Source organism: Rousettus aegyptiacus, unplaced genomic scaffold, assembly GCF_014176215.1.
Source record: "Rousettus aegyptiacus isolate mRouAeg1 unplaced genomic scaffold, mRouAeg1.p scaffold_m13_p_8, whole genome shotgun sequence".
In the NCBI taxonomy this organism is placed as follows: domain Eukaryota; kingdom Metazoa; phylum Chordata; class Mammalia; order Chiroptera; family Pteropodidae; genus Rousettus; species Rousettus aegyptiacus.
The window spans coordinates 76811376-76833316 of record NW_023416311.1 but is presented as its reverse complement, the minus strand read 5'-3'; the positions used below and the strand labels follow the sequence as shown (position 1 = coordinate 76833316).

General features: G+C 39.1%; 1 long non-coding RNA gene across 2 annotated transcripts in view; it reads left to right on the top strand.

Annotated features, from left to right (window-relative positions):
- The window catches only part of LOC107506357, a 118729-nt gene that overhangs the window by 18437 nt on the left and 78351 nt on the right, over positions 1-21941 (top strand). Inside the window, exon 1 of one of the 2 annotated variants that reach the window (XR_001595902.2) lies at positions 9694-10210. The exons of the other annotated variant lie outside the window; for it this stretch is intronic. This is a non-coding gene — a long non-coding RNA (uncharacterized LOC107506357). Of the gene's footprint in view, positions 1-9693; positions 10211-21941 lie in introns of those variants that run through there. 2 annotated transcript variants of the gene reach the window in all.

Genomic DNA, 21941 nt, shown 5'->3' with positions numbered 1-21941 from the left:
GTGAGAATCCAGTGAGAGGTGTACATCATTTGGAAAGGCCGAAGCGCTATGGGAATGTAATATTATTGAACTCGACTGCTTCCTCCTTATTTGCAGTGCTTATGTTAATTTGTTTCAGTGTGCTGTGGGCTGGCAAAATTGCCCTTAGAATGTGAGGCATCTGGTTGCAATGTTAGCTTGAAAAGGTTGGATTGGGTTAATTTGGCTAACTAGGCAGAAATCCTCTTCCTCCTGGCCCTTTGGGTTGAAGAGAAGGGGCAGAGTGTACTTCACCCCAGGTTGTGCAAGTGCCACTACAACAAATCGATTGAGTCCTCCTTTAGGAGAACACAGCTCCATAGGAGAAACATTTTCTTGATGAAAATCCATCTATGATGTAAAGTATTTACCATTTATAAGGTATTTAGTGGACACAAAAGAATGGAAGTTACGGTTCTTATCCACAGGGATGCTTATATTTTGCTGCAGAGAAGAACAGGTGGGATAAATTAAGAGGTTGTGTTAGGAAGGCTTCTGATGTGAGTGGGAAGTATTCTTACTCCCTCTCTTAAGGACAGAGGCCTGCAGATAGGCTCCGGGATGGGCCAGCGTTACAGACTTCTGACCTGCACCGGCCCCTCTTGACCCAACAAACAAAACCACCTACTTGTAACCTAAACTCTCTACTTAGAGGGCAGGTCTCATGCTCTTTGGTCTCAGTCCCCTTTACACCATTGAGGATTCTAAAGAGCTTTTATCCATCAATTTCTACCATCTTAGAAATTAAAACAGACATTTAAAAAGATGTTTCTTTAAGAATTACAATAATAAACCCATTATATATTAACATAGATAACAGATGTTTTATGAAAAATAACTCAGCTGAAACAAAACATTTGGTGAGAAGAGTGGCATTGTTTCATATTTTTTACAAATCCCTGTAAAGTCTGGCTTAAAAGAAGACAACTGGATTTTCATATTTGTTTCTGCTTTTAATCTGTTTTGCTGGTTGAAGCATGTGAAGAAAATCTGAATCTCATAGTATATCTAGCTGGAAAAGGGACAAGTATTTCATTAGTCTTTCAGATAATTGTGAATATGTATTTTTGATCCTAAACCACATCTCAGCAAGAGATAGTTTCTTTAAGTTAACATGCCATATAGAATCTGAGAACACATCAATGAATTTTTGTCCTCTGTACATTAAAATTCTCTGTATAGTAAAATTAAAAATTGGTTTATATTTCATTTAGATCCCTTTTATCTATACATGATTTTGTAGCATTATGCATTGATTATTTGGAAAATATGGGTCACTAAGTTATATGGCTCTTCTAAACGTTGACACATTTTGTCACATGATATCAAAAAACCACAATTATTTATATCACTACCCATCTCATGAAAAAAGTTTTTAAGTATTTCGAACTTATCAAGGTCATAGGGTAGATAGAAGTTTTCCAAAATTCTATTTTTGCTTGGGAGCTCAATTTTTATCGCTAACAAATACTGCCAGGTTTCCTGTAAGTGACAGGCTCACTTGATTTGTTGTTCGGCAAATGTCTACCAACCAGTCTGTCATTTGTTCAAGTAAAGATGGTGTTCCCTGAAGACGGCAGCTGGTCCAGCCTGAAACTCTGTTGTGCAAGAGCTTTTCCTTGAGACAGCCTCAAGATAGCAGGAGCACTTTATGTTCATGTTCTATTTAGGCACAAAGCTTATTAAGAAGATATATACTCAGGGTTGAGATTTACTAACATTGCTATTTTTTACTGACTCATCAAGGAGATTTTTAAGTGAACCTGACTTTTTAAAAACTGAGCGCATACAATGACTACTAGTATAACTTGGTGCCACTGCCTTGGTTTGTGTTAAAATGCCAGCAGTTTTACCACCATTGCTTTTGCAAATGTCAAAAACAGGAAGATAAATGTCCTCCTATTATCATGAAAACAATTTTAACTTTGTGGACTGGCTGACAGGGTCACAGGGACTCTGGAGGGTCTGTGGGCCGCACTTTGGGAACCCCTGACTTTAGAGTATTTGACATCCCTCAGGTGATATGCAGAAGTCTTGTAATCATGGCTATTATCTCTCAGACCTTTTGATGCTGAGCCTAGAGGAGGAACCAACATACCAGGACACCTAGAAAAGTCAAAATCCTTCAGTGCTTAAGGACAACAGGCCACAAGATGCTAAGTGGTGCCAAAAAGAGGATAGGAATGCTCTCCTAGAAAAGTGTCTCTCAGAAAAAGTGAAGGTTACAAAGGCCAGATGGTTTCTCTGTCTCTTCAGGCAATGTTCTTTTGTCTTTCTTGTGGTGTGGGTGGTTATGATGGTCTTCTGTGTGTGGGAAAGCAATTTTTGTCTTTTCTTTCTATCGCCCTTCTTTAAAAACTTGGTTCAGAATAACCAGTTTTGAACTGTGACTGAGACTTCTCTGATAACCATGACATCAAGAATATCTCTAGACCTCTCCTTATCTTTTAAGTTACCAGCAGTCACCAAAGGACCAGGCTGTTTCAAGAGGGATCCTGACACTAGCCAGAGTAATTAACAGTGTGCACCATCTATTTGACTTCTAAAAGGCTAGTGCCAGAGTTCAGAGGAGGGAGTATTTCCCTGGACACTGGACTGATACCCGGAGGAGGTGATCTGGAGCTGAGCGTTATGCAAGCAGGATTGGGGGCACAGTCTAGCTGAGAGTATGGCAGGAGGGAAGGTGGCCCCACTCAGATAACCTCCTGACTCCTCAGCAAATGCTTGGCTGGCAATGAATTGTTAACTACCACATTCTCTTCATAGAGCATATGTTAAGGACAGCTGGGTCCTGGTGCTTCTGGGGTCATAGAAAAGGAAGAGAAAGGCTTCCATCAAGTAGTAGGCACTCTGGTCCCTTACTGTCCCTAAGAGTTTATATAGCAGCTCTGACACCTGTGATCTTGGATAACTTTCCCAACCATTTTATGTCACAATTTTGTCTATTAAATAGGGATTATGCTTATTTTACAAGGTGGTGAGGATTAAATGGGTTAGTACATGTAAACTGTATGTTTAAAAACAGTACTGGTACAGCGTAAGTGATTAATAAAATAACCTTATTATTAATATTTCATTTCATTGACTGCTCTCATAACCCAAGGAGATAGAAATGCTTCTCTCTGTTAAGGCATAATTTCGCAAAATTAAAACCCTAAGTCTTATGCAGATATGAAATGAATACATATCAAACATTTAGTTCATTAATTCATGAAAGAACCATTAAGATATTAAAACTAGTTCAGAGAGCATTGAAGACACTAGGTGTCCTATAGACAATGTTAGGATATAATTACTGGATAAGATACAAAGTGTATAATGTCCAGCATGGCCAAAACCCATAATCTCTGTGGTTATGCCTCCCACTGGATAAAAACTATTTGCATCCTCTAGGAGAGGAAGTTTTCATTAACCCTGTTAGGGTCCATGGCTGGGCCATGAAAATTAAACTGACAAAGGCAGATTAGCAGAAGAAAAGCATACAAATTTTGTTGAATTTTATTTACATGTACATGGGAGCCCTCATAAGAGAATGGATACTTAAAGAGGTGACCAGAGTAGGAAGTTTTTATACTTATTACACAAAGAATTGACGAGATAGAGGGGTTTGGGCTAGAAGTGGTAAATGGTGACGAATAACTAGGGAGATAAGGATGAATTTAACAAGGTTCATGTGTACAGATTTCTCAGTCCCCAACTCCCCAGGGACCAGGATGTCTTCCTCCGGGTGCAGGAGAGGCACCTTTCACAGGGGGTCGTGTGGCCTGTTTCAGGAAAGGAGGGGGAGTAGGTCAGAGTGACCTGCTTTTGCCGTTTTTCTCAAATTTCTTCAGCTTGAGATATTCAGTATGCCAAGTTGCGATGTCCTGAATCCTATCCAGTAAGGATTTACTGGACAAAATTTTACAAGTTAAATTCTGATCATGCAGAGTAAAAAAAATATATATATCCCAGACAACAGAAAGAAAAACAGTGCCGCACTGAAAGAATACTCTAATCCCTTTTGCCTATTTTGAAATTCTGGATAAATTTTCTGACAACTCCAAGCAATGAATGGGGAAATTGAATCTCAAAGAGGCAAAACAACTTATACAAGGTTATATGGCTAGAAATGGCGGAGCCAGTATTCAAATATCTATATGTCCATATTCTTTTCACTAAATCTATTACCTCCACTCAGAATTGACTCTTTAAATTGATTAGATATATACAGTACAAGGAGCTCCTGCCTCCTCTGAGGGAGGTGGGAGGGAGTAGGGAAGAGATAGAAACAAAGCTTCAGAATTCCTTAGGACACAGTGTTGCCAATCTGTCTACCATTAGCAAAATAATATCTCATTTCCTCTCTCTCGCTTTTTAAAAATTTAAATGAGATGAAACGAATTTAAGGGCACTGGGTGTGTTTGTCCGAGTATTTGTGAAATCATTTACAGGTTCCAATATTAATTCCTAGATTGGAAGAAAAAAATTTGCTAGTGATTAAATAACTGAATTCTCTGTACAATTACTTTTGAATGTTAATGAAATGTTTTTTGTTTAAAAAAAGGGTTATTTTTTTAAGTACCTCTTTCCTAGGTGGTTATTAGCAAGAATAAATTTTAACTTCTTATTATAAGTTTGAAGTGGAGACAGTTGGTTTCTTCATATTTCTTTTTAACTTTGTCAGAATTTTTCAAAACATGTAAAGCAAAAAGGTATAGAGTGGTGAATCAAAATAGGTTTATTTATAAGCAGAAACTTAAGCCAAATGCAGTAGTAAACTAAAAGAAAGAACAAATTACACTAATTGGTTTTTAAAAAGAAGGAAAAATGGGCAGAATCCCCTCCCCCCAAAAAACTAATCAACCAGTTTAAACCAGATCTGAATAGTATTGGGGTGAAAAACTTAGTAATTTAGGAGAGAATTAACTTAGGAGAAACTTTGTGAGCTGCTTAGGGAAAGAAGGTGATTTCCTGGAGAAACTGGAAGAAGTAGGGTCCTTCTAGGACACCTGTGTATAAGATTGAGGGGCAGTGAGGCCTCACTGTATTATGGGAGCTTGGAGCATGTGGAAGAGGTGGACAAGCCCTTTTAGAATAGGGCTTTTTAATATTCACTTTAAAATTACTTGTTTGCTTGGCCACATTGCAAACTCTGAACTTCTGCAACCTTAGGCTGCATGTACTTATGACTTGAGTGACCAGTGTTTTGGTTTTGGTTTGGTTTTAGTGTTGGCAATGGGGAATTCAAGGGACAATGACTAATCTCCAGGAGAACAGCTATGAGAAGGAGGACCCTGAGAGGTGGGGCATCTCCAGGAAAACAGGACTTTGAGGGCTGGTAGTGAGTGACCTTTAATATGAAGCCAGTGTAGGAAAGGAGACCTGAATTAATGTATTTTAAATATCAAAGGAGTAGATAATGTCTTCTGGGTTGTGAATTACACAATAAATAAGACAAAGCCAGAATATTAAAATATTCTCTGGATCAAACACCCACATCCTTGATTTCCCTCACCTGTGGCCCATCAAGGGTTGGGTTAAATGAAGCTTTTGTTAGCCTCAGCCCTGCTCCTGAGTTGACTGTAATCAAGGGTTGTTCCTTGTGTTTCATCCTCTAAAGCAGGGGTATCCAGTCCCCAGGCCAGAGGCAGGTGCTGGTCCCCGAACAGGGCTGCACAGCAGGAGATGAGTGGTGCAGGGGGAGAGCAAAGCTTCATCTGTATTTGCAGCCGCTCCCCAGTGCTAGCATCACCGCCTCAGCTCCACCGCAGATCATCGGGCATTAGATTCTCATAGGAGCACCAGTCTATGGTGCCAAAGGTTGGAGACGGCTGCTCTAAAGGATAGTAGCTCTGGGCTAATGATTATGAGTCTGTATGGCTTAGTATTTTTTTTTTCATGTTAGTAAGTACTGTGGAATATATGGGGACTGTTCTAGCTGCAAGAGATGATTCCCACCCTGTGAGCCTGTACACTAAGGGAGGGCACGGCCATAACCAGAGATGGCCAGGGGCTGCTGGACAACTCAACAATCCACCAGTCTTCCATCTACAACCCCATGAAGGAACCTGATGAAAATACCCAGTACCATGGGGACTTCTGCTTCTCGAAGACCTGTGCCTCCTTCAGTGAGCCTCTACTCTGGTTGGGAAGTTGGTTTTCTTTTTCACTCAGATAAATTATTTTCTAATTCTCTATGAATTGTTCTTTCCCCTTCTTAGAGCTGTGGTTGTAAACCCATCAGTTTCCTGCAATTTATTAAGAGCAATCTCTCATGGATGTGCCGTGATTGGAAGTGAGGGGTTTTGCAAGGAACTTATCAATAAAGTACAGACACGAATTAATTTCCTCACAGTCTCCAAATCCCAGCTTTTATGAACATACTCATCCTCGAGTGGTCCCAAGGCATTCTTAGCTGGAGCCCCTGTGCCCAGAGAAATGGGTGGAGGAGGGCAGACAGTACCACGACACATGAGCTACTTGCTTTGTGCCCACAGTTGCTTCAGCTAGAGGATCACCTTCATATTTCTAAATTGAAGCTGAGGTTGGTACTTCCACAACTGGTGCCCCAGGGTCTCATGAGCTCTCCACTGACCCCCAAACCTCTCTCTCTCGGCTTCTGATTCTTTACAGCCTTGGCTGCATCAGGCAATGGAAACAGCCCTTTCTGCAGGTCTCTGCAGCTGGGAGGTGCATTTTTCTCTCTCCTCTTGTCCCCAAGCAGGCCTAGCTGGCCTTTAATGTTTTAACCAGCTCCTCCTTTTGGCCCTGCTCTTTCTTTGCCCTGCATCGAGCCAGCACTGTCCATCGAATCAGGGAACTTTTATTCATTTTCTTTTTTCTTTCCTTCAGGATTTGTCTGCTCGGGCTAACATAACGAATACTGCAAACTGAATGGGTTAAACAAATTTCTCCTCTCACAGTTCTGGCAGCCAGTAGTCTGAAACCTGGGTGTCATTATGACCCTGCTCCCCCTCTCTGAGCTTATGGCAGCATTCCTCTAAGCTTTATGTGATGTTCTCATGTGTGTCTCTGTGTCCAACTTTCCCATTTTTAAGAGGACACTGGTCATATTGGAGTAGGGTTTCCCCAACTCATATCATCTGCAGTGACCCTATTTCCAAATGAGGTCACTTTCTGAAGTACTGGGCATGAGGGCTTTGATATATCAATTTTGGTGGAACACAATTTAACCTATAACAAACCTATATAGCAGTTTTTTTCTAACATACCCCATCCAGTTTGATGCTGTGTGGTTCCCAATAGTTAGAGATATGTGAAGTCAATTAATTCTGAGAGAACCTAAAGCATCTGTTTTTCAAACAGGTCTTACTCACTATTCCCTCTGAGCAAGTGCCTTCTTTCCAGGAGGCACCTTCTGTTAGCATGTCTTTGGGCCCAGGCCTGTACTGGTCCAGGGCTGTCCTGATGACTTGTCTTTGTAGGCTCATCTCAGCACCAGTGCCTAAGGAGAAAATCAAAATGTTCCCTCGTGGTTCAGGCCAGACCTGGAAATGCTCCTTAGTGCTCAAGGTTTTCCATACTACCCATCTATATTAGGTTCTTACTGCTGCTATAAAAAATTACCACAAACTTGATGGGTTAATACAACAAAAATTTATTCTCTTATAGTTCTGTAGTTTAGAAGTCCAAAATAGGTTTCCCTGTGCTAAGGTCCAGGTATTAGCAGGACTGGTTCTTTCTGTAGGCCCCAGGGAGGAATCCATTTCCTTACCTTTTCTAGCTTCTGGAGGCTGCCTTGGCGCTTCTTGGCTCACAACCAATCCTTTCTTCACATCATTCTAATCTCGTGTTTCTGTCATGATAACTCCTACTTCAAGTCTCCCTGTGCCCCCTTCTTATGTAGACACTTGTGATTACCTTTGGGGCCCACCAGATAATGCAGGGTATTCTCTCTAACTCAAGATCCTTAATTATATCCACAGATTCCCTTTTTCACAATAAGGTAATATTCACAGGTTCTGGGATTTAGGATGTGGACATCTTTGTGGGCCATTATTCAGCCTACCACACCATGTTTAAAAACAGGGACAGTGCCACGTCTCTTTGGAGTTTGCCCAGTCTGGCTTCTAAGAGCCTCATTTTCGTAAGAAAATTCCTTTTTTCCTTCATCTTTATTTCCATGTCTTCTGTAATTTGTTTTTTTGCTCTCACATTCCAGTCTCTGACTCTAAAATCCCAGTTCCTTGAGTGGGCAAATCTGACCCTCTAGAGATGAGTTAGGCTGGGCAGAGGCCATTTACATACATTTTTCTTTAACACCACTGTTACTACCATTCGAAATCAAACAAAAACAACCCTCAAACCATTCATTTTCTGACTAATGTTCAGTTCCCCAGTAACTTCTCATTAGAGGTTTGCTAGCGCTTATGCTGGCTCTCATAGCCCTTCAGTTCTGATTGGGGAAAAGTCTTTTTGGTGTGGGGAATGGTGGAGAGAGCTGACTGAAGACAAGTAAATTGCTCACGCAGTAATGCTAACATCAAGACAGCATTTGTGGTAGCACCAATTTGTACTGCTTTGTCAAAATTTTCCAGTAGGACTTAGTTGCCTGTGTATAGATGATAAGAAGGCAGACAGCAGCGTTGATCTGGGTATCAGTTAGCCTAGTGGGTGGGGAAGAAGGACAAAGGACAAAGGGAGTCGAGTGTGCTGTGGAGAGGATCGTTTTACCCTGTAATGACTATAGGGTGCTAAGGGCTTTTTTTTTTTTTTTTTTTTTTATTCTCACAGAACCTAATTGACAGGGTTGTCATCCTCATTTAGACAGAAGAAAAGCAAAGTGCAGGGAGGTTAAGTGATTCGCCCAAGCTCACACAAAGCTTGTAAGCAGCAGTGGTTAGGTGCAAACTCAGGAGTCCGGTTTCACAAACTCTGTTCCTCACCCTCTCACTGTGCTGTCCTGTGTTGACAGGGGTTCAGACTATAGGCTGGGAGGAAAGGGCAGTCTCCAGGTATTGAGTGTTTTTATACAGAGAATGAAATGACCAGGAGGTTAGGCGAGCATGGACATGGAATGGGGTGAGTATTCGATTTCAGATGTGGAGTAGTTCAGTGACAAACTCTAGAAGGTAGCCGTGGATGTACGTAGCTGAAATGGACAGGAGTCGAAGGTTGCTGTAATCCAGAGGTCAGCGAACTCTGAGGCCTGCTGTTGGTTGGGACGTCACACAGCGCTGAGATTATCCAGAGAATGGATGACTTGAAGTGGAGAGAAAGAGAGGGGAGGATGCCAGGGGCTGACAGATATAGGGGAATGATAAAGAAGTCAATAGATGACAATGAGAGGGAGAAGATAATATGAACATCAAAGAAGAAGATTGTGTTATAAGATATTGCAAGTATCATTGATGAACAAGGAAAAATGCAACACCACCATTTGGTTCTGAAGTTACAGAAGGAGCAGCCTCTCGTGAGGATGACTATAGGTAAAACTTTTAATTTTATTTAAACATAAATTAAAAAATGGATACCAATTTAGTTATTGTAAAACTTTTAAGTCTGTTTGGGTATGTGAATCTATTTTTCCATTGTAAATTTTATCAACCTAGATAGAGACCAAGTACTTCCAAAGAAAATATAAGCATCCAAATTGAGATGTGCTATCAATGTAAAATATGCACTGGATTGTGAAGAGTTAATAGAGAAAAAGTGTGAAATATTAATAATCTTATCTCGATTGCGTGTTGCTATTCAGATACATCGGGTTAAATAAAATACCATTAAAATTTCACCTACTTTTTTTTTTTTACCTTTTTAATGTGATTATTAGAAAATTTAAATTTATAATTGTGGCTCACGTGGTATTTCTGTTGAGCAGTGCTATCCCAAGGAAAACAGGGGTGGGAAATGCCTGCCTTGAAGTCTGAAATGTAACACTTATGTCATGGTGAGGAAGTGAGAATAGAGAGATACACAATTGTGGGAGTGTCTGTGATGGCCGTGTTTCGGGCTTTGTGGAGTCCGGATGTGGTGGCAGATGTGTACTGGAATCAGAAAAGATTATGGGCATTTCGTTTGTAGGAGACATTCACATGTCCTAATTACTCATCTTCTGTGTAGAGAAGAATTTTGGAAAGCTATTGGAAAGAAAAATAATGACTTAGGGAATTGTGGAGTAGGAGAATCCAACTCATGAAGGAAGAGGAAGCAGAGAGTAGCAGAGTGGGTGAGGACATCAGGTGTACAGGTGGGTCAATGTTCTTTCTACCAACCTTGGAAGACACAACACTTTCAGAGATAGACAATGCTACCCAAGTTTAGAAAGAGTCATTAGTGGGCCAGGTAATTACACAAATTATGAGAAACTAGGCTATTAGAGATGAGAGGGAGGAGTATCTTTTTGGCTTTAGGAAAATTTTTAAGAATGGGAACAGAATTCCTTGGTTTCTGCTAAGTGAAGCGGTTCTTACCATGGAGAGAGATAGTGCAGATATCAACTTTCATAAACAATATTTCTCTCTGGATGTATAGCTATGTTGATAAAACCTTATAATAACATAATTGACATAATGAAGACTTGTCAGTTTTCTCTCTATGCAGCCAAATGCTAGTGGGAGCTGGTTGGGAGGCAGTGGCTCTTATGAAAACTCAAAGCTGGCTTAATTTTGGATTGTCATTCCCAACAGTTGAATGCAGGTGTGCTCTGAGGTGAACTATGTTTGCTTTGGGACTTTAGTACCTTTAACTTCCATGCTCCCCTCCCCAAGTCAACTTTTATCCTCTTGACAAATGCTCCTAGGTATACAGGCCAGATAATCTGATATAATGTAGCCATACTAATTGTGAATATCTGCTAATGGCATATAACACTCAACTTGACACTTGCAGATTTTAAAAAAGAGGTCTTCTAGGACTTGTCTCAATAGGAGGCTAAAAATAGGGGGTTTCTATCTCTGTGGTGGTCAGAGTTGGGAAGAAGTTTCTGGTCAGGCCAGCTGTTAGCCATGCCCCTTGAATCAGAACAACATGGGGACCCCCTTCTACACAGATCCTTCAGATTCACATGTTCCCTGGGATAACCTGGAATAGGAATAAGATAGATGGAGGGGGCAAGGGCCATGAGATCTGAGTTCCACATGTTTTCCAGCCACGAGCATCTTTGTGGGCTGGGTCAGTTGTCTGGCTGCCCTCTTCTCTGGCACTTCATTACGTGGAATTAGAAGACACAACGTCAGGAAGATAAGACCAATTGGCAATGACTTTGGTTTAATCAGAACTTAGCATCTGCATTATTAATGTTTCTACTTAGTACATTTTTAGGCCATGAGTGAATTTCCCTTTGTAGTCAAACAAAGCTGAGTGACAAGGATTCTTTCTAAAGCTCTTTTGATTGACATACATTGATTTTTATTTTTCAACTCTTTAGTATGTATTAAAGTGATTCATCAACCAAATATAGGTACAAGTTGAGGGGGGCAAGAGGAGCATTAAGCTTTTGTGTCTTGGGAAACTGCCTGTAATAAATCTATAGAATGAAAAGGAACAGGAACCAAACACTGAGCTGGCCAACTAGAGAGCTTGAGATGCAGCTGCTACTTAATGTTAGCTCTGCCATGTAAATGCTCAATCCTGCAAACTATTTGTAACCCGGTGTCAGTACTCATGGACCAGGTCTGAGAAAGCTTGGTTGTTTTTCTGGTTACCCTTTGACTTCCAAGGAGATTTTTCTAGATGGTTTCAGAAGAGTTTATCTTGTTCTAAAAATTCTCCTGAAAAAGTGACTGCGAACCCAGTATGGAAGCCACTAGACACATTTCCATTATTGCATAAAGTTTTATTGACTAGTGTCCATCTGGAAAGTGAGGCAGGCATTGCTGAAAGAAAGGTGGTTCTTTTTAGGAAGTTAGTTCTACCTCTAAGTGCCAAAATCTCCCTCACTTGCCAGTAGACCTAAAGATTATGATCTCAAATGGGAACAGTGTACTTACATCATTAGAGAATTAGTTCTCATGAAGGGAGACTAGCTTATGAAGGTTTAGTAATAATAATGAATACCACTCTCTCTGTGCATGTGTCTTTATTTAAGGATTAATATACATTTTCTCTAATGCAATGACTTTTCAGATTAGGTATATTAATATGTACTCTCTATTTAACAGTTGAGGAAACTGAGTTTGATGGAACACACAGTGATTTGCTTATTTAGAAATGAGGAAAAGCCTGTGCAGTGAGTCCTTAGAAACAAATGCCAACCCAGGTCTCTCTTTCAACTGTTTGGTTATAGGGAAGGCAATCCAACACAAGCTGCCTGGATGAGCTAACGTCTCTTTCATGAATGGCTTTTAGTAACATCATTTCTTAGGAGTACCATGTTACATTGAAAAGGATTCCAAAATCAAATAAGTATGGCAAATGTTAGGTTAAAGAAAATGCAGCAAACTTATTGATTACAGAAGTTCTCGGAGATGTTAATGTACTAAATTGTGAATTTCCAAGAAGAGATATGCTTGGCAAGATTTCCAAGACTTACTTGACCTCAGGACCATTTTACATCAGTGTGTCTTAAAGGATGAGTGCTCTACCGAATGCTATCTGAGTGGTGAGGTTCTCTACACAGTTACTCAGAAGAGAGATCTCTAACTGCAGAAAGTGCTTCTCTGTTGCTGGTAACCTCTTGTTTGGCAAATATAAAGTTCCCAATAAATACTTTAGAATACATCTTTGTTTAATGAAAGAATCTGGAGTTTAGGCATCTTCTGTGCCAGACCCAGGATTCAGGGTTGGTTTCTCAGTTTGTGAGAGGGTACTGGACCTCATTTGTGGTGATGGAAGTGGCATGTGAGCATTCTCTTAGCTTATCTATAAATGGCATTCTTTTTTTTTAACCTTCACAATCATTTCCATAAATGCTTAAAAATTACTTTGTCGTTTAACTTATTAACAGAATAGTCGTTGGAAGAATTCATGGCCAGCTACAATGGTGAGTTTGACGTTTGCAGCAGGAGCTAGGTCAGCTTAGAGGAAGTGTGTCAAAGTCCTGCACAGGGGCCTGTGAAAGCAAGAGCATTAGTGATTCCTCTGTCAAAAATGGTGAAGCAGACTGTACCATGATATAGAGGACCTCTATTATCATTTCTGCAAATTTTCCGTGTTGCTGTGATCTCCCATTGACACTCATCACAGAAGCTTCTACTGTGAAGTGTGTCTTCTAAACTAGCTTACTGGCTGAGTCAGCTCCCCTGACTACTCTTTGGGCAACTCTGGCTGAGAGTGACTCTGTGTCTTTTGGCACATCTCAAGGTAGTTTCCCTCTTCCCCATTGGCTTGTTGAAGCACAAAGTTAGATAGCAAAACACAACCCAAACAACACAAACCAGAGTGTGGCTGCTGTTTCTGTCTTCTCTAAGCCTCTGGCCTTTCACACTAATCCCCAGGCTTTTCGTTGAGCCAGGCAGATAGTAGGTGAGGCCCAACCTTTCATTTCATGCTCTAGGTATCCCTCAGAAAAGTCTGGTCTCTTCCATCAAATCTAACCTCATCATACAGTTCATTTCTATTTATAATAGGTGCTGTTCTCTTTCACGAAATCCCATCTTAGCTAAATGAGCCCACTGGGCGGCCGTGTCACTTTTTTTCTCCAGCTGAGCACAGCTATGATCAAGTTCTCTGCAGGCAGTAATGTCTCCTCATCTACTCTGGAACCAATCAATAGGAACAAAAGATGTTGCAGTGTGTCATTCAATAGATATGAGCTAAACAAAAAATCCCCTGGTGGGGAATTGATTCATCTTTATCAGTAGTCGAAATGCAATTAATTAGGTATATACCAACAGAAATTAGTACATATGTACCCAAAGCTACATACAAGTACAATTATGGTAGCATTATTTGTGATAGCCCCAAACTCAAAATAGTCTGGTGGATAAGTTACGGTGTGTTCATGCAACGGAATGTCACACAGCAGAGACCGAATACATTAAAGCCACAGGCAACAATGTGCGTCCTCTTGCAGACGTAATGTGGAACTGGACATGAAAGGAGTGTAATACTCCAGGATTCAATTTATATACATTTCAGGAAGAGGCAAAACTAATCTCTGATGTTTAAAGTCACTTTTGGGAAGTGACTAAGAGAGGACACAAAGGATTCTTTGAGGGTGTTAGTAATGTTTAACGTCTTGATCTGGCTGGTGGTTTCATGAGTATATTTACTCAATACAAATTCATTGACCTGTATCCTTGTGTACTCCTCTGTGTGTATGTTGTACTCCAATAAAAAGTTTACTTAAATAATGTAAAAAATAGTATTAGGGTTCATGTGATCTGTTTATTGCTGAAAAGGATGGGAGAGTGTGGCGAGGATAGTTTCCTCTTCCAAATGGCCCCACTGGAAGGAGTGAGTGTATGGGGTGAGGGAAGTGTATCATTCTAGGAAGAGGCCCTCCATATGAGGACTGGGAGAAAAATTTTCCCCAGTCGTGTAGATTCCAGTTCTATCTACTTCCAAAGCCCTTTCTTAATCCAAAAGAATGGCTCAAATGTAGCATTTCAGACAAATGCAATGTGTATTTTAGGATCTTAAATTCTGGGGGAACTTCTTAAGTTATCTAAATAGGTCCTCAGTGCCTGGAGACACCCAGTTAGAATGGCCTTTCACATTTGCTGCATCTCACTGGAAGCCGATGGCCTCCTTCACCTGATCAGAGATTCATGAGCATGTTGAATGGTTTTGGATACACATCCATCAATAGATGATTATATGATAATTTCTCCGGATATTGGGAAAAGTAAGTAATTTTTGATTAATGAGGATTTAAGTTGAGTAGTTGGCTTTCGCTCTGTATGTATTGGTGAATATTCTTGTGAACTGATCATTTTGAGGGGATGAATACATTTATCAGGTAGTGGAAAATTTCTACAAATGAGGTGTTTTTTTTTTTTTTTTTTTTTTTTTGCTGGAAACACTTATGAGAATAAAAACTCTGAGTTTCTTTCATTACAGTACCATCAAGAAGACAGGAATAGCTTAAAATAACCAGAACTTGTGTTTAAAGTCACAAATTCAGCATTCAGCATTGTCAAAACCTTCAAATGTGCAGGCTCAACTATCTAAGACAACTCACCATTAACTTTATCAAAAGTGGATTTTTAGAATATGCCTATTTGTGAGAAATCTTTGAGTTCCGAGAACTTGCTTAGTTGAAATTTCATTGTGTAAAAAGTTGTTCATGTCTGGTTCAAATATTGAAACTATAATTTGCCAGCTGTGGATTAAGGAAAAAATTGCCTAACAGTTTTAAATGGGAAGATCAAGGCTAGGTCACCTTTCAAGACCAAATCAGGGCTATTTAACTTTAGATCATTAAGCAGAAAGACTTGAAATTTACTCCTTTAGAAGGAAAGATACTTAACTGTGCTTCGGTAATAATAATTATTAGTAGTTCTGGGCAAAGCTATGATATAAATTTTGTTTCTAGATCGTTTTTCTCTATGGTACCTTTTCCTTAATTTACTTCCCTTAGGCCCCACCCCTAACAGAGCATTGCTCTGGGCTTGCCCTCACTGGCACATGGATGTTTTCTGTTCATTTATTTTTATTTTAGTTCAATCATTCACCCATCTATCCATCTTCCCAACAGTCTTCTAGTAGATGATATACACCTTTTTTGGGTTTTACCTGTTAGTGATTATGAAAGGCATTCCATTGGTTGATTGAAAAAACATAAAAACGGCAGCCTGATGGGATGCCTCTTGGTCAACATTCTGTAGTCTTTGGACTTGACAATGGAGAGAGACTTTTCTTTTATTGTCTGATGTATTATGCAAGGAAATGTAAGTTAAGGCCATCAGTTAAAGCCTCGATTTTGTACTTGGCCAAATGACCACCTTTGGGATAGCTCAGTCAACTACTTAGAGTCAGTCAGCGCCTTTTTCTAGGGAGCTGAATGATGGCCTGCTCTCTGTAGTTGGGTGTATATGTCTCCATGACTTTTCCTTCATCTCTCACCCATGTGTAAAGAATGACCAGAAGGTGAAAAGGAAAGAGAGTTGCTTATGACAGTAAAGCATGGTTGGATAACAGGAAGCCCCACTAATCCACAATTGTAGAGTAGTGCACTGTGAATGGACTTTCACTCTATTTCCCTCAGGTTTTAAAGGCTGAGTTGAACTTTAGCTTCCATTCTGGTGATTTTGCTACCAGTCACTCTAGCACTTGCAGTAGTGAGTCTCCAGGGAGTGGGCGACTTCCAGATGCTGCTTCTAATCTGTGTATTACAAAAGAAGGGTAAGAAGATCACAAGGGACTCATCCTAGCTCACTGGGCCCCATCCTACACATCTGCTGCCAGAACAACTCTTTTGGGTTAGATATAGAAAATGAAAAAGTATTATGTTCCCTTTTGAAATTTCCTTCTTTTCTAAAAAAAAATCTACTTTTTTCTCTTTTGAAGTCTTTGGTATTTTACCTATGATAGAATCACTAAAAGAGGGACCATAGGAGATTTTATAATTAATTCCTTTCTTATGAACTCAAGTTGTGATGCAATTAATCTATGTAGGAAGTATAGCCATTGATTGCAAGTGGGTTATTGAACGTCTCAACTAAGTGGGATTCAAATGTGGAATGGTTTATTTTTCTCTCATTTCCTTCAAACATGTTCTTTTGGCTTGCCTTTTCTTTTTGTATCCTTTAACAGCATCTTGGGTACATACTATAAGTCTTCAGTCATATTCAGATATTGAAAATTTCAGTCTTATCTGGTCTGTGTCAAAACTTCACTCTTACATCCAATTTAGCACTAACCTCCTCCCTGACCCACAGCGAACCAGACCTCAGCTTGAGGAATTTGTATTGGTGGTAATGAAGGCACCGTTTGTCTTTCCTTTTTTCCTTTTCTGAGTTTAGCTACTCCTAGGTTGGAGCAGATTAGAGAGATCACAGAAAAGACCAAGTCTTTTGACTTCACTGCTCCCATTGTGGTCCTTCGCTGGCTTTCCACGACTGCTGTGTGGCCGGTATCCAACTGCTGGTTTATTTGGAATATATGAGTATGTCCCTTGGGAAACATAACCAGCAGCACCATCAATGCAAAGTTCCCTGACCTGGGCCTGGAGAGGGAGGGTGAACCAGAGCACTCACTACAAGCCAATACTGTACAACTCCAAAGATTCTCAGTCTTCTGTTCTATGGACAAGTGGTTTCCCATGCTAGCTGCATATTAGAATCACCTGGGAAGCCTTTAACAGAATATGAGTGAGCACAATCACAGAGATTCTGACTTGATTGGTTGGTCTCAGGCCTGGGTATTTTTCAAACGTTGTCCGGCTTATTCTAATGTGAGAAACACTAATATAGTCTGGTGGGAATGGAAGGGTGATAGTAGCAACCCTCACTAGTGAGGCCAAGGGGATGTATTTTGTAGATTCTCAGTAGCTTTCTTTGGAATGTGGGATGTATAAAGTACCTGTTGCTTTCTGCTGTGTGACCTTAGCTGAGATTTATAATCAATAGAGAAATTCCATTCAACATTCTATTTGGTCACCATTTTTGTAAGTCTTCCTGGTTCTCTTACTGTCTTGGAATGTCCTCCTGCAAAGAGAAGGCACACAGAAAGAGCTGCAAGTTGCCTTTCACTAACATAGGCCAATATACTCTGATAGTTAGGTAAATTCTGTGAATTCATACCTCCAGCAATTCCTGGAGCACTCTGGAAGGAATATGAGCTCATAACACACTTCTACTTTTCCAATTAAGATTAACAAAGGTTTTCTTCAAGAAACCACAGACACATTCAAATGACATTTTATTTCCTCTCATTCCCATCTCCCCTTTAACACATTTCACTAACAGCTTTAGTATGAAAAATAGTATTTTTGTTACTGAGATTTTCATCAGTTCCTGCTACTTAGGCTACCCATGAAATAATTATCCTTTGGTCTTTAGACACAACAATAATTGTTTCCATAGGAATAAATTTTAACATCAGAAACTGAGATGATGACTTCAGGTGAGGAATAAATAACAATCCAATGAACTGATGGAGATCAAGCATATTGCTCTAAATGCAATGAAAGCCACTTTGAAAAAATATGATTTAATACTGAAGCAGACTCATCCCTAAATAGAAACTCTGCTTTTTTCCCCATGAATCACTAGTGACTTTAAATGCAGTTCTTGTTGGCATTAAATTAACAGTTTTGGGTATGAATCCAGCCAAAAAGGAAACAAGTTACTTGACAAAATTAAATGTGTGTGGTTCATGAAGGGAACATTTTGACCATTTAAGGGTATTCTCTCATAAGTGTGAAAAGAGGCCTTGCTGATAACTGGTGACATTGGGATTATGAAGTTATATCCTGATCATAGGTATATATAGAAGTGAACAAGTGTTTGTCGGCATGATTTGTTTAGGATGTGAAATTCCCTTCTCCATCTTTCCTCCCAAGGGGCAATTTGAAGTCTTAAAGTTATAACTGGAAAGAGTTGGGTCTATGTCCTTTCGTAAAAACAAAACAGAAGCTGGTAAAAATGAATTTCAGTGGAAGAAGCACGTGATAAGGGATCTGAGGATTTTTCTTAATTTTATTTAAAAAATTTCTTCCATTAACGATTTTTATGGTTTAGGGAAACTGACTTTTAGGGATACTGACTTAACCTCATTGGGCTCTAATTTTTTGTTGTAAAATAAGGAAATGAGCCAGCCAGCCTCTACCTGTGCTCTTGACAGCTTGATTGCTCTATAAATTTCTGACTTGTTCCTTGTCTGTCACTCTATATTATTTAGGAGAGTTGTGATCTAGTTTTTTTTCCATTTTACCCTCATCTATATTTTATCCCTTTGAAGATTTTTGTTGCCAGATGAGAAGAACAGCTGAGAGATAAATCTTAATTTTAGATTATCTGTGATTTGTAGCAGAAATGGCTAATTATATACACACACACTATGGAAAGGAAAACATATATATGTTTATAAAATCAAAATATATGCTTTCTTAGTTTAGAATTTATTAGTGCTCATGTACTTAACTGAGGTTCTGTGACACATTCTGCCACTAGAATGTAAGAATAAGTGGGTGACACTGGTGAGCCAAGGTAGAGAGGAAGCAGGGTACCTTCTTCATGTTGGCTCCCATCTTCAATTTTCTGAATGTTAATGCCCAGAGCATCTTGGAAGCATAAGCTAAAATAACTGAGCTTTTGTCAGCCGGGGTCCCTGAATGACTATGTGGAGCAGAGCACTATGTTTTCCCAGAAAATCCATATATATAAAAAATATTTTGAGAAAACCATTTTTGCAATTGTCTTTGTGTAAGCTCATGATCTTTTGTAATTTGTATGTTTTGCATATAACTGAAGTACATATTTAAAAACCATCATGATTTTATACTTTTCTGTTTTACATATATAATAATTTTTATACATTATACATTTTATATAACTTATAATTATTTAAACCCTTTTTCCTTATACTAGAGAACCAATCTGTAAACTCAAAATTTTTTATAATCTTAGGAATAGTATTACATGTTGTTTGTATTAGTTTTTTCAAAATAAGTGGTAACATCTGCTCCAGGTCTCCAATAGGCAGTGAAATATTTTAATGTTTGATAAACCATTTGTTGACAAAATATATTTTTTCTTTCTTTTTGTTACTTTTTGACCCCCTTCACCCATTTCTCCTCCCTGCCACCTCTGGCAAACACCAATCTGTTCTCTGTTTCTATAAGCTTGTTGATTTGTTTTAGATTACACATATAAGAGAGATCATACAGTATTTGTATTTCTCTGACATATTTCACTTAGCATAATGACCATGAGGTTCCTTCATGCTGTTGCAAATGGCAAGAACTCATTCTTTTTGTGGCTTAATAATATTCCTCTGTGTGTGTATGTATTACAATTTTTTTTATCCATTCATATTTTTCTACTGTGTTAAATCATGGATATGAGGGGGTTATTTCTCATAATAACTAGAGTTACTCTGACCAATATAGTTTGAAACATTATTTCCCTTATGATTTTTATTCAGTTCTCTACAATTCCAAGATAAGCCTTGTATTTCAGAGATGGAATATCACCATGACGATTTGGTTAAACAGTCTAAGAGGGTTTATTGATAGGTGATTTTGTCTCAAGGTTGGGGAGCACTGGTTCATTTTCTGGAGGCATTCAATTAGATTCCTCGAGGTCGGTATAGGGATGGGGTGGTAGTTTGGGAAGTCAGGGAGATTGAGTTCCATCAGAATGTAGCCCCTCTCTCTACCCCTCATCCCCAAGGAGGCAGAACCTGGATTGTGAAGGCACATGGGCAGCCATGGATCCTGGACACTGACAGCCTTTGCATGGGGGACAGGAACCTGAAGCCTTATCAGTTTTCTAGATTATGTATTTCTATTGAGTTTTTATACTAATGGATCTCTAGTGAGATTGTTGTTGTATTTTTGGGGGTGCTTTTTTGTGTTTGTTTTGTTTGTTTTGTTTTGTTTTGTTTTTGCTGGTTTGTTTTTGGTCCCATGTTATAAGGCATTGTTGGCATCTGATTGATCTGGTTCTCCTTGTCAGCCTTGGCCATTTGGAACCTGAATTGCATTTAATTTGATTTTGGAAAGTAATGAATGTGACATTTCTTGTATTTTGGTGTCATTGGTACCAGTTATAAATGGACTGGCGATCACTGTGGATGCTATATAGGTACATGAATAATGCATAGCATTCAATTGTAGAAGACTGTAGTCCACTAGGTAGCTTAAGTATCTCACAAGCTTAGCAAATTCTGTCACTTTTACTTTGTGGATTACTTCAGGACACATTAATTTATGTATACATATAAAATTATATATATATATAATTTTTATATAAAATATGTGTGTATGCACACACACAAACATACGATACTTACATCTCTTTACCTCCAAATTCCCAGCCCCATTTAATATGTGCAAATTCATTTTAACATCAGTTTAAGAAAAACTGAGTAAGTGAAATAAATTGACTGATACTATATCAGAGCAAAGATTTCACAATGCTCACTAAATCAGACAGAAAAAAATTTTTAAGTTTACTCATATTCCTTTTACCATCTTAGGTTTCCTGTTAGGCATCAACCATGCCTATAAAATATTATGTACAAAATTATTAGTAAAATGTGCATCTTAGGTGTTAAACAGGAGAATAAATATTCTGAGATTCAAATAGTTTTCTCTTTTAAATAGATAGTATTGATGAGAAAGAAAAGCTGTTATAATGGAAGAAGGGAGGGAGGGATCAGGAATAGCTAGTAGATATAGAAAGTGTAAAGTTAGTAGATTTCGGGATACTGGTATAGATCATGATCTTATGTATAGAAAAAATAAGCAAGGAGAGAAAGTAGGTGTTATGGTTTTCATTCTCTTAACCACAACTATGAGGTGAATAAGAGTGTAGTTTGCCTACATAGAGCAAGACTGGATGTGCCTTGTTTCTTCTGGGCTAGAAGCAGTCCTCGTATTTTATACTAATGAATTTCTACCGAGGGAAAAATCTACATTACAAGTCAGTCAAAAGTAATCAGAAATGGTGTTGCCTGGAGGCTAGCTAGGTCTATCTTGGAAAACCATCTGAGGAGAAGGATGAGTTGGGTTTATAGCATGGATGAAGGTGAACATGAAGGAGAGGATTTGGGGTTGTGTGTTAGAGGGTTAACTTTTGTTCAACATACTTAGGAGAGTTGCTGAGTATGTCTGTCCTATTGCTGCTTCCACTGATTCTTGTTTTGTCAGTGCAAGCAATAAATCATGTGGCCACATATCTGTATTAACTCCCTACTTTGTCATGGAAGGAAAAGTGACTGCAAAGAGGGCAGAAGCTCCCTTTTGGTTCTCTGGAATTTGGCTTATGTTTCTAGCAATCTAGGCAGCCTCCTGCTAATATTATTTAACTTATTTTTACCATGTATCTAGGGCATGTTAAAACAGGCAAAGGACAACTAGTATTGGTTTT